The 14,143-nt window shown below is 38.0% G+C and overlaps 1 protein-coding gene across 3 annotated transcripts in view; it reads right to left on the bottom strand.

The window, feature by feature from the left end:
• LOC136830541 (copper homeostasis protein cutC homolog) overlaps positions 1–14,143 on the bottom strand; it is a 190,566-nt gene that overhangs the window by 20,470 nt on the left and 155,953 nt on the right. Inside the window, exon 1 of one of the 3 annotated variants that reach the window (XM_067090057.1) lies at positions 1,813–1,952. The exons of 1 other annotated variant lie outside the window; for it this stretch is intronic. The gene's annotated coding sequence lies outside the window, so the exon portion shown is untranslated. Of the gene's footprint in view, positions 1–1,794; positions 1,953–14,143 lie in introns of those variants that run through there. One more of the 3 variants, XM_067090065.1, reaches the window with a different exon arrangement.

The following is a 14,143-nucleotide window of genomic DNA, read 5'->3' as shown; positions in this document are numbered from 1 at the left end:
ACTGTTATTGTTTTGAGAGCATTCCATTATTTCTTGGGCAATGTCCTGAAAGTGTTACCTGCTTATAGCAAATTAACATTTGTGCAGTCTTTGCTTGTTTTCTATTAGGTAATAACTAGTACCTTTTATTACTTTTCGTAGTAAAGTTCCAGGATATTTCTTACTCTTACCAGTTTTCACTGTACACTCAGTTTAACAGTGGATGGCGTTTGTGTAAGAAATGTTAACAACAAGGGAATCTATCATGCACAGTCAAGCTGTGCAACTCATATTCTTGTTGAAGTCATCCCCTCCAGTGATCAATGCATCTCCTGCACAAAACACAGTTTGGTTAACTTGGATCAATTACCAGGATTAGGACGAGGAAGAATTTGAGTCTTCTAGCTGTACCTTCCAACCTTAAGATAAGGAATTTGCTAGGTGCAATACTATGGGAGAGATCAGATGCCCTGGAAATAACCTCCTTGCCAGCAAGGAACCAGTGAGCATGATTTTATTGGAATGATTTTTTCTCAGCAAGGAACCAGTGAGCATGATTTTGTTGGAATGATTTTTTTTTTTATTTACCTTTTATGATTTACCTTTTATGAACTACAGTGCTCCAGGTCTTTTCTGCCATCTTATTTTAAGGCTTATGCATTTTAGACCATTCTTTCACTTGCTTTTGGTTTCCCTTCCCTAGTTCTCTGACCTTAAAAACCCTAGCTTGCATTGGGATCACATATAATTGTTATGTATAGGAAGCAGAGAAAACACAAAAACAAGTGGTTAAACTAACAACAATGGTCTGAAATGGATAAACAGTTGATCAAATACATGGTTCATTTATTTGGCAAGCAATTAAGTATCATAGTATTATCAATAAACCAACATGCCATAAGTTTTTACAGGCATATATTTTATCGTTACTGCAGTTTTTTGATAAGCCTACCTTTAGATTTTTGGGGGGCTACTAGCACAGCCTAAGCAAAACTACACTAGACTTAATCCTGTTTACTACTAGCTTCCATTATTCTTTAGTGTAATCCTTCATCACTGCTCTTGGAATAGGTACAGATGATCCCCAGCCTTTAACCTCCAACAGTTTAGGAAAGAAAAATCTGTGTGATGCAAGTGGTGAATGTTCATGCAGATAAGAACCTAGTGTTCTGGTTTAGTTTATGCAAGGATGCATCCATGTATTTCACGCTGTGACTTCTGGTTCTTTGGACCCTTCCAGTCTAGGTTAGATTACATTAGCCTACCATAGGAATGGAATAGAATCGAACATGAAATTTAAGCCAAAGGCCAAGTGTTGGAACCTAAGGGGTCACTAAGCATTAAAGAGGGAAATTGCGAGTAAGAAGGTTTTAAAGTTCTGTTGGGGGAAAACCTCGCAGTAGCACTATAAAGAAGGTGGAATTTAAGATGGAAGAAAGAGAATATGAATGGAGTACAGTAAAAGGAATGAAAGGGGTTGCAGCTAGGGGCTGAGGGGACACTAACAAATGACACATGATCCAAGTGCTTTTTAAATGTTTATCCATGTTGGGATTTCTGTATTTCCTAACCCCCTGACTAGCCTTTGGCAGGTGTAAGGTATTGCACTCATTTTTTGTTGATTTTCCCCCATCCAAATCATGTTGGATATGGGGTAAGGGAAGGGAAAACCACAAAACTGACTGATGTGCACCACCAACAACAGTTGGAAATGCATAAACCACAAGATAAGATAACCCTGCAGAAAATCTGACTGCCGAAGATTATATGGTTCATATATTTGGTTAGGCATTAAAGTATCATCCTGCTACCTACACAATATGTGATACCTACACAACAGATGATATTCTAACTTTCTCAATTTTAACTAAGCAATTGTGGTCGTAGTGCTTCGGTCCTGTCTAAGTTCGGGAACTTTGGGTCGAGGATTAGACTTTTGCAGCGGCGTTTGCCGTAGCATCTGTAGTGACAGAAAGAATAGTAGTAATTAAATAAACTTTGCTCTATAATGGCTCTCCATTTCTGATTTACTCGTTACCATGCGTGTCCCTGAGACATTCATACTTTTGCTTTCTCACGCAGTTCTATAATTCCATTAAAGTTGTTACTTATCCCAATTCTTCAACGCTAATTTGTGAAATTATAAGAATATTAGCAATTATCTGCTCCTAATCTTCGTGCTAAGGTTAGTAAGCAAACAAATCTGTACTTATTCCTCAATTCGTGTCGGACAAGTATTCAAATCTCCATTTTTTTCGTTACGGATCATTAAGTTCTCACATGTTTAGTCTCAGATATTCAAACATCTCTGGCTTCTCTGTATCACTGAATGCTGCAGTATTACCTTATGAAGAGTGTAATTTCTATGGATATAAAAGGCTGATTTTCATACCGTCTCTTTTTTTTCTTACTTTTTTGTTGAATTAATTCTTGGGCTTGTTGATATTTATCTTGCTACCCTATTTTACGGCAGCATATTTAGGGAGTCAGTTTTACGGCAGCATATTTAGGGAGTCAGTATCTGGTAGCAAATATCAAGCAGTGGCTGGGTGATGGTAATGTGCAGTTCCATGCTCCCAGAAAGCATTACTCAAAAGCTTTGCCTTACTAATATTTCAGCTTCAGATTAGCAGAATGACATAAAACCCATGAAGGCTGACAGGAATGTGATACAGCAGCTACTTCATGCCATAATTGGTAGCCAGCTGAGGTGGAGTCTAACTTGAAGTATGAGCTTGTCCAAGTGCCACCGTCTTTGGCCAAGCCTAGAGGCTAGAGGTCAGGGGAATCTCGAGTGCAGGGTTGATCAATATCAAATTTTCATGAAAAAGACATTACGGAAAAAATTCTCGTATTGATGTCATTTTCCGTAGTGTGGTATCATTCTCCGTTTAGCAGAAGAAGGTTCCGTCACAACTAGCACTAGGCATAGCCTACCAAAAACAATCGCTTACACTGCCAGAATCGCATTCAGTTACCGACGTTGTCGTAGAATGCTTGAAAAAAAAAAATAAGTGTGAAAATTCGGTGTAAGAGCGCAAACTATAGCAGTAACATAGAGTGTTAGGTATACTCAGGAGGAACTGTGGCTGGTATAGAGATGTCCTTTAAATCAGTGCAGTGGGACAGGGACCGCGTAACATAAAAAAATATTGTATGTCTGGTATAGCATACATGTTCAACTATCAGAAAATGAAGTGAATTTCGCCCTTCACAGCCAACAGATCTATTTTTTACCCCGTTTCTAAAGACTTGGGTATTTTCATCTCTTTGTATGAGAAGAAATAGACCTTCCGAATTCCTTGCTGAGGTGATACACACAAGAACAAGGTCCTATACGAAAGATGTGAAGTTCTAACAGCAGGAAGATTTTCCAACGATACTTATGCCGATCAAGGTTTAAGAGTTGGCTGAATGGTACTGCATGTGAAATCTAAGATAATCCACCAGCAACAACAGTAACCCAAATACTCCAGTCAATCAAGTATATTTCAACTGAAAGGAGAAATTATTGTTTGCCTCCAACTACCAAACTTCAGATATTGTTTTTATTTTCTTGTATAGCTCCATTTCTTCTTGGCTTTTTCGTTCCTTAGGCAACCAACCCTAATGGTAGTGTGGGTGCAAGATCTCTGTCAGGAATAACATATCGAAGTGCTTATTTCAGTAATACTCAAAAAACTTTTCTAGTACACTAGAAATGAATATCGTTGAGGGTGCTCAGAACACTCATTATCCTAGTTTGACACCTAAATACTAGAAATCCTATCGATATATGGTTTGCCCAAAATACACAAAGTAGGATGTTTTGTACATACGGTTTTACTTATTTAAAACCGCTAATTAAAATCAACGCTAAAGTCTGGCTAAAATGGTAGGCCATTGTGAAGGCATGATATCACAAGTGCATCTTCAATACGCCTCAGAATTCACAGAGTGCTCTATAAAGGTCAGCCTCAGTTTCAACTTTATCGTCAGCTTCGATTTAGTTTTCTTGTTTACAAGAATCCAGGGCAAAGAACACATCTGTAACTTTCCCATCCCTATAGAAAAGATTTGTGAATTCATGAAACTACGAATAAGGGAGTCTTCCTTCAGGCTTGATAGTTTTATAAAGAAGCTGAACCTTCGTGAATATGTATATGCAATTTTTCGAAGTTTCAGTTCTTCACGAAATTAGCATAAAAGGCATAAAACTGAACCTCTTGAAGAGAGGTGTAGACGAATGTGCTCGCTTTACTAGACATGGATAACGAAGACAAGTTAGAAGAAATCTTAGATTTGCTAAAATCACGAGAAACATCAATTAGCTTCACAGTAACGCCGCACACTAATTCACAAAATATTGATAGAGAGATGCAGACATACACAAATTAGTCGTGAAAAATAACGTATAGTGTATAATTTATCCAGATTTTCATGACAAATGTGTATGTGTTTTGTTTCTCGGATATTGATGGCTATATTCACTGTTTCATTCCTTATTTCACGGGCTAGTAAGTGGTTCAGAATGTTTTCGATTACCCCAGTTAACTTCAAAAAATTCCTAACTACTGCTCAGGATAGCTTGATATGGGGGAGGGGGTTCCTTCTCCTGCCCCTCCCACAGTTTTGATAGTTCTTTAAGTATTTTTAGCAGTTTTCTGACCCCTTCCCGTGAATTCCTTTAACTGAGATTCAGACTTGGCCATGCTTTTTTTCAATTTCACCCCCTGGGTCTCCAAAATTTGTCAATGAGAATTATATTTAAATCCTGCTGCCTTAAAAAAGCAAGGTACATCTATTTCTCTTGGATAAAAAAAAACTTGGAACACTGATAAAAATAATGCTACTGTAAAGATACCTTCCCACACAGATATTGCCTAGAAGCGAAAATATCATCGATTCTGTTTGTTTTTCGTGTCAATGACACTACTAACAGCAGTATATATAAAAAACACATTTTGAAATTATGGTAACGACTGGTGAACATTTGTAGTACATGGACAAAACTGGTGAACTGGTACAAGTTTGAAACAGCAAATATCGCCCACAGAAAAACTGTACACTCCGAAGACAAATAATGCTTCTGAATACATTGCTGGGTGATGACCACAGCATACAAAACATGGACTTCAACAACAGTGGGTTCATTTGTTTAAATGAACCCACTGTTGTTGAAGTCCACTGTTGAAGAGACAACAGTGTTAAAAGATATCGAACGGTCAGAGGGATTTTGATGAATTCCAAACACACGATCAGTGGCAATGAACCTGTCGTTAAACTAGGACAAGTTAACAATGATGCGGAATAAGAGTAAAATGATTTATACTGTTTGTGACTGATGCCAATCGAAAGACTCTTCCCCAAATAACCAACCTATTTTGTCACACCTACTCTGAAAGTCCACATACAAAGTACGTCATGCATTTCTATGTGTCTATTACAGTCTCTCTTTGTCTGTCTGATTGTTTAATCTAATCATCTGTGACTGTTAATAAACTTCACCATACGAGAAAATATTCCGATTGTCTCAAACGTCAATGCTCAAACGTTTCCATGAAATCCCGTTTAATTTTGCCCTAATGACCTAAGATAATTTCCACTTATCATAATTTCGCTCTTTTTTCAAACACGCATTTTAGATTAATTTCTGATATTCTTTTCTGCTCAACATAGCTGCGAACGTCGTTGAATGTCACAAGCAGCATCACTTCTTGTTTTACCGTTTCTTCTCAAATGTGGGGAAAAAGGTCCCAAAGCTTTGAGGTGACACACGACTGGAAATCGATAGGTAAGCTAAATATAAAATTGTTTATGATTGTACTTCGAAATCATTCGCATCTGATTTTCTACGGTTTTTGCCATGTTATTAGCCTAGTAACCTTGAAAGTAAGTCAAGGTCAAAGTAATTTATTTCAAACAATCACGAAGATCCGATGGAAAAAGAACTATTGAAAACAAGTATATCAGTAACAAAACTTCGCCATTATGACGGTGAATTATATTAATAAACTCGATTAGCTAAACCCCAAAGTAATGCGCTTAAACTTGAGCGTTATAAAGCAATATATTAGGAGTGTCGAAAGAAACGCCCCCGTCCTCCTGGTGAAATACTCTGGGCTCCGTTAGGGAACGCAACATTTACTCCTGAATTCGAAAACCAAAGTTATTTCTGGCGCGGGTTTCAGTAAATGCCCCGAAGCGGGCGTTAGTTTCAGCTTAATGGTCCTTCTAGGAGAAGCCCTCTTTGTCTCTTGATTTGTGCCGAAAGTCTTAATGTTTGCGAATGGGGCATTTAGAAAAGGTGTACAGCACTTTTGGATCCGAGCAGGTGGTGGCGGTTTGATATCAAAAGAATGTTTATTTTATTGATATTATTATGTAATGTTGCTGTCTGTTGTATATTATATCAAAAGAATGTTTATCTTATTGATATTATGTAATGTTGCTGTCTGTTGTATATTCTTTTTTCACATTTCAATTGTTTCTCGTATGTTATTGCGCATCAGTTTTTCGTGATAACAATTAGTGCAGTGAACTCGGATATTGTACCATGAAATAAGAAGAAACATGAGAAGTACGAGAACACATACAGGGGAGATTGACGAGATAGAAAATATTCTTTCATCGTTGCTTTGTAATTGCAAACATATCCATAACACTTCAGTTAGCTGTCAGTGGATGAAAATGACAGTCTCTCTCTCTCTCTCTCTCTCTCTCTCTCTCTCTCTCTCTCTCTCTCTCTTAAGCCACCATTTAGCATAACGAAACTGTGTTGCTGAAAAAGAAATAAAAACTTTATCTTTAAAACTCGGCAATCAGTTAAAAAAACCGCCTAAGAAATCTTTTGATAAACTAAAAGCATAAATGATGAGAGAACGTGCCTTTTTAAACAAACAGAAAGCACTCTGGAGAGTAATTGCACTATTAAACCTACGCGTAACCTTTACACCGCGAAAATTCATCCGAAAACAAGTTAGAGAAATGTTATAAGGAAATAAACGTTACTTTGAGGTCCGACATGGACGATAAACAATAGAAAAAAGCTCGAAAACAAAGCTCCGAGGAAAACTGGAACTTAATGGTAGTCGGCGGAGGTTTTCAGAAGACTCCCCTTTTATCTCACCAGAAATTCTTGCTTTCTTGCGGTCTTATCTCACATCTATTTCCAGTGGAAATATTTCCTTTTTTTCCAGTCTTGTTGTGATAAGTTTCCGTCTTTCTCTGGCAGTGGGTGGGTATCTGCTGGGTGGCGGGCGGTGGTGGAAGAAAAAATTAAGATTTTAAAGGGACGATTTGTCTCCGTTTTACGACATTCTCCCTGTGAATTAAATTAAAACAGCCCCCCCATCAAAAAAAAGAAGTTAATCTCTTGTGGTCTCATATGGATGTTTTCACTGGAATAATTTTTTTTTTAAAGTTTGTTATGATATAGCCGATTTTATCGCAAGACAAGACGGGAAGATAAAGTATCAAGAATGGCGACTTCTCTCATTTAAATACTTTTCACTCTACATCACAGAGAATACAGATGCTCACCGGAAAGAGAGCAAAAAACAAGATCCTTCAAATGAAAGATTTCCCACAAGGAAATGGAAGAGAGTACCATTCAGTTTCAAATATGGTACAATGCATGCAAATTAATAATGAAAGGCTGCTCTTGCCGTGCTTCCTTTGCGTCGGCACCTCTATTTAGATTAATCTGGAAATTCGGAAACTCTACATGAAACGCGTCGTACTGCAGTCTGCGGAGGAGGAAAGCCAAGTAGTTGTTTACGGTGCGGTGGCGTGATGAATTGTAGAAACAATTGCAATATCAGAAAATAGAATAACTTCATATTTTTTTCTGAAGGGAGTTACTGAATATTTTTTGCTTCTGTTTTTCCGAATCCTGTAAGGAAGTCTGCCGCTTTCCTCGGAGTTTTAAATGCTTATATTTTGTTTTGATTTAAGAAATAGTCGAAGCAATATTTGGTTGGCCGTCGGTCATACATTGCTGATATAGAAACAAAAAGCATAAAGCAGTAACAAGTCCATTCCATTTTCTCACATTGTTCAAGAGGTCAGGCTCAATATTCATGAACTGTCCGCGTTATTACCTTTTGCTAATGTAGCCCAGAGCCCCACTCAGTGTGGTAGCCTGACACCCAGCACGCTGGCCCGTTGTGGTGTGGGGGAGGGGTATGTCCACCTCGACCACCGGAATATTCATGCTCTGCACATTCCATTAGTTCAATCAGTGCTTTGGTAATTTTGCCGACATAGGCGGCGTGTATACCCGATGCTGCTGTAATCAATAGATCCTCTTGCATACTGCAAAGTGACTTGGGGAGGGGACCCAGAATCGAAAAGGGTTTTTTGAAAGTCCTCGAGAAGGAGGAATGTGGGCAGACGTCGCCAGAATTGGGTTAATGTCTACATCACTATTTCTTTCTCTTGAATGATGAGATATCAGAACAAGAACAGAGGAGGCTTTAATGCCTGGTTCGTGCTTGATAAATCTGGAGGAATTTCAGTTCAGAATCTTGACACAATCGCTGGCTTTGTCTGAAGGATGGGGCGATGCCTGGCTAATACGGCGTATATATTATTCAGACTCGACAATGCCGGTGTAACTATATGTTTTCTGACCGTTCTCGTTTGTTCTCTGATGAATGTATGAAATGCTAGTATGCTAACTGCTACAGAATATTGGAATTATTACTGTTTGAAGAAAGCCAGCAGATAGCTTCATACGTATGTCACTTGGTGGTTTCTCATAGCTGGAACGAGTCGGGTGGTGAGGGCTTCCCCACTACTGCAGTCATATTTTCATTGTTGAATTATGGATGAACCCCATGTGCAGGAAACTTCTCCTTCATTTGTTGCTTCAGGCGTGCCACAGATGTCCCACCAAAGCATGTAGGACTTCTGCAAGCACTCTATCATTCAAATGTGTACGTACTCTCCCTTCCTGATTATTCAGGGTCGTTCTGTCCAGTATTTCTTAACCTCCAGCTATCTAGCGATTTCTCGGTCTTCCTCTCCTCTTTGCCTCCCAACACATCCGAATTATACATTTTTCAACAACCTATGGTCCTTCATTCTTCCCACATGACCAAACCATTTCAGAACACCCTGTCCCATTTTTTTTTTCTAATTAACCTTTTCTCTAGTTTTGTGCTTGTCCGCATTTCTCACCATTTTTCTCGAGTACTGCATTTTTCTTTCATTTGCGATATTCAAGTAACCGGAGTTATTCAATTATTTCTTCCAAATATCTGGGTCAAGCTTCTTTTAATTTCGAGTCGGATCTTTCCTAGATAGTGACCCCCACGGGTTTCAACCCGTTATGTATCCACCTTTACGGTGTGTTTAGTACAAGCCAGTTGGGGATTACAGTAAAAACACAAACAAAAGACTGTAAATATAAAAAAGATAATGACCCCCAAGAAATATTAGTCCTAGATAACGACCCCCGAAAACCCTTGGGGGTCACTGTCTAGGAAAGCTTCTTCGAGTCTCCTCCAAATCCTTTGCACACACCCTGCTACCTTCCTTGCTTCACCTATTGTCTTACCCCTCTTCTCTTGTTCCACCATCACCTGGTACAAATATCTGCACGAATCAATTGCTTCTACCATTCTTTGCTCCTCCTTCCTTGCTCTCATTCACCCTTATAACCTTATCTTAAAAACGCTCCAGAGTTTTTTTTTTTTTTTTTTTTTTTACAAATACTTGCAATCCCTTTTACAGATTTCTACTGTTTGTTTTGACTGATTCTGAATAACACCGCATTTAATGCAAACGCAATCAAAACGCAATCCATTTTCTTCTCAATCATCGTTGTAAGTATATCAGTTGATCTTTCTCTGACTTCTTGCATCACTCCATTCATAAAGATGATAAATAGCCGTGGAGACATAACCCACACTTGTCCAAGTCTCACTTTGTACTACATCAGTTTTTTTTTTTTTATTCTTCACGGGTCAAGGAACTTAGAATTTCCCCTATATTCTTCATCTGCTTCTACTTCTTTAATCATGATATTCTAGAGCAGTATCAAACACACGCACGGTTCGTGGACTATGTGGCTCATCACTCTCCGGAATGCGACCCGCGGACCATAGGTAGCTCCAGTCACACCTTGAATAACTCCAAGTTCATTACGCTGCCTGGTTTCAGAGGCAGCGTGACGACCTGCCAGAGTATTTTTAATCGGTTCATCTGTGGGAGTGTTCCCTTGATGGGTGTTTTCTCATGGACAAATATAGTCATTTAGCGATAAGAGGCCGTTCAAAAATTACGTAGCGCCTTATTGGGGGAGGGGGTTATAGTGAAGTGTTATGAGTATGGCAGTGGGGGGAGGGGCTGCAGCCATAAGTTACATAGCATTTTCAGATTTTTTTCTTTGTTTCTTTTGAAAAGATGTAAATGTAGGACAAACGAGAAATGGTAAAGATTCTGCAATAGACTTTTATTATATTTTAGTAATGTTGGGAATATGGTATTTAATTTTTTTTTTTTTTTTTTGCATAATTGTATGTTTACAAAATATCGCAAACTCAACCCTTGTTTGTGCTTCAACATTTTCTACTATATGTATTACATGACACAGAATAATATCACAAACTCATCCCTTTTCTGAGCTCCGACATTCTCTACTTTATGCATTAATATGACTTAGAGAAATATCACAAATTAAATTAATCCTCTTCTAAACATGCCATAAGAGAACATTTTTCATTTCAAATTTATCTGTGATTCTTTAATATCATAACATAAAAGTATTAAAAAAACCTAAAGGTAACAATTTCCAGGTATTAGGCTAGACTATAACATATCATTGTATTAAAAAAAAAGGAACATACTAATTAAGGGGGGTAGCTACTAGTTGATACTACATAATTTTCTAGGGGGGTGTCTGGACATGTGTTATGAGGCGTGACAAGGGGGGGAGGGGGGCGTCAAAAATTACCCCCAAAAAGTGTTACGTAATTTTTGAACGGCCCCTAATTGCAAGTGGCATTATTGATCATTATTCACACTTACATATTGTTCTACGGTGAATTGTTTAGGGTAATGCAGTAGATACTGATTCTAGCACAGTTTTTGAATGGAATTTGTTTGTTTTCGTTGAAGGTGACAAGTTGAATCGAGAAATGATTGTCTGTCACGTCTTTTGAAACCCTTTGACAATGTTTGACCTTCCAACTAACTTTCATTTTTTTCTGCAGTTATCGTAGGCTTCTAGTACATTTTATACTGACCAGATTACTTTACCTTTCATTTACCAAACGCAAGAACATCAGACAATTCGAAACCAACCTAGCAAATTAAGATGGTAATTTACACAATTTCTAATTTTTTCACGGGATATTAGTATTGTTATCGTTTTATTTTTGTTTCCTTGAAAAGTTTCCTGATTTTCCATCATTAAAACGCGTGTCACCTTTTAATTTTGCATAAAACTACACCTTTTTAACTAATATATGTAACATAATTCAATGAATCTGTCTTACATTGTTCAGCGCGTTCAGATTTTCATGCTTTTCATAGGTAGCGACCGCCCTGATTGCCTTTTGTGCGAGCGCATGCCTTGCTATAATTGTAGTGCAGGAACGTTTGCGTTTCACAGAGTAATTAATCATACTTTTAGACCTTCATAGTGATAGCAACAGAGAAAAGTAAAACAATCATATTTTCATATCAAGGAATGATTTTCTAGAGAGGTTTACCGACTTGCCGTACCTTGAGAGAGATGTCGCATTTTTTCAGAGATGATTCAGCTTCCGTACTAAAGGAGGAAACAGCAATCTCCAGTTAGAAATTACTGAGCTGCAAGAGCGATTCTGCTATAAAGGAAAAGTTTTCTGATGTTGAAGTTAGCAAATTTGACCAATGTGTCTAACCAAATTATCCTAAGATCAAATGTTTTCCTTCTGATATGATATACATATTTGACAGTACATTTTTATGAACAGTTTTATTTTTTTATCTAATGAAGGATAATAAGTCTCGCCACCATTCTCAGTTTACTGCAGCACACCTGAATTCAACACTGGAGAATGCTGCAAACTTTGAGTCACTTATCCAGAACACGGTATTAAGTGTCGGGTAGCTGCAACACTAGGAAATTAGGTGAAGTTTATGCACAGCAACTTATTATTATTATTATTATTATTATTATTATTATTATTATTATTATTATTATTATTATTGCTTTGTACTCGCACCTGATGATCATGTATTTAATGGCCCACTTAATGTACCATCAAATGAAATCTGGCCGTCGGTAGAAGTTGAGTTTAACACCATTGCTGTAGAGCAATGGTTCTCAACCTTTTTTGGCCCATGCACCCTTTCACCATATGTCAGAATGTCATCCCTTCCCCACTCCCCACCCCTCCAAAATTGTCTGCCTCAAAAGGTGCATTCCACATACTGTGCAACAAAATACTAACACAAAAACTAACTAGCGGAGAGAAACCCCAGCGTGACCTCTCAGTAGTGTGGACCGATGCACACTGCATTTTGTGCGGTCCTAGAGCTAGTTTGAGCTTGCCAATCTGTGGTCACAAATCCCCTCTGGTTGAGAGCCACTAATCTAGAGGGTTAGTAGTACCTGTAAAAGTATAAATATTTTGCTGATTACATCAGGAAAGGAAATATTATTTCCTTCAGAATTAAACAAGCTTCTTTCTCATTTGCCAGCACTAAACAAAGGCACAGATGTATCAGTGTTAATTGTGGACCTTACAGCGTTTTGTAACCCAACACTAACCTACTTGAGATAACCAAATCGACGCGGAATAATACTAAAACCATTGTGAACAACTGTATCAGTTCTAGTACATCATTTTTTATGCGTGGACACAAATTTAGATTAGATTTTCCAGTTCAGCAACAGTGGTTACAAATTAAGCATTTTACTCTTCCTTACTTGTACCCGTTTTAGATTGGGCAGCTGAGCCTGGACCACTCTTTAATTGCTTATATTCACTTTGCGATGAAATTTCAACTATGATTCTCGTCTAGGTGGCCTGGTCTGTGCTTGGTAAGTATTTCAGGGTCATTCAGGTAATTATTACTTCATTAGGAATACCCTTAGGAAACTGTTCAGGGGTAATTAGTCCCTTATGTCATGCAGTTTAGTAACGTTATGTGTACACATTATATATAAGCTGGCTATCTAGTTCTTTATAACGAAAAACATTGTACCCTGTAATATTCAGCAGCAAGCTTGTAAGCCTCTATCACACTACCTTTCACAACTTGATCGTCCTCACACTCCCGAGGAGTCCGTGCCGAGTAAGCCATACGACTCTTACCTTTAAGACCAATCTATATAATTACAGGCCTTAATGACTCGGGCCATTTTGCCCTCCGAATTTAAACTGCCTACCTGGCTCTCTCTATCTCTTTTGTTTCTCTGCTTTCAATTTGTCTAAATACTCTCGTCTCCCTTTCCATTCTTTGTTCTTCTTAGTCCATATATTCCTTTATTCCCCTCCTTCTCCAACCTTAACGTGAACTTTCTTTCGTCCTTCTCGTAATTCTAACAACTTTATAGGTGAAGGTGACGATTCGCTATCACACAAGTCTAAAGCTTCGTCAGGAAAACGTCCTTTTATACCAAAATGATCAATATCGCTTCCTTTACGTCAGATTTGAGCCACGATTGTGTAACGGCTACAGAATACTGTCCTTTCCCTCATCTGACATAATAACGAATACTCTACGCTTTGACTGACAGAAAATTACAAGATGGAAAAATGAGGCATTCTTCTAAACAAGAAAATCTAAGGAAGGAATACTGTAGGCGATAGTTGCAGGCTGTTACGAATATCTAGATTCCTGGTAATAAGCGACTGTTTTGAAATGTAGTTCAACTCTCAGTTTGTTCTCGACAGTCCTTTTCACTCTCTCTCTCTCTCTCTCTCTCTCTCTCTCTCTCTCTCTCTCTCTCTCTCTCTCTCTCTCTCTCTCTCTCAGGGATGTGAGAAAACGCAAGAGGGTATCAGTGTAAGTTAACAACAATATAGATAAATAATATGAGAAGCTGACGTAAAAAATAAAAAATTCAAAAAGTTCTGCTAGATAAACGGGTTAGATTAAACAACAAAAACATGTTGCTTATTAGGTATCATCATATTGTAATACAATTCTACCATTAGTTCAGTAATCAATCACGGGAACAATA

The sequence above is a fragment of the Macrobrachium rosenbergii genome, chromosome 4 (genome assembly GCF_040412425.1).
Source record: "Macrobrachium rosenbergii isolate ZJJX-2024 chromosome 4, ASM4041242v1, whole genome shotgun sequence".
NCBI classification, from domain to species: domain Eukaryota; kingdom Metazoa; phylum Arthropoda; class Malacostraca; order Decapoda; family Palaemonidae; genus Macrobrachium; species Macrobrachium rosenbergii.
This window is presented reverse-complemented; position numbering and strand designations above follow the sequence as displayed.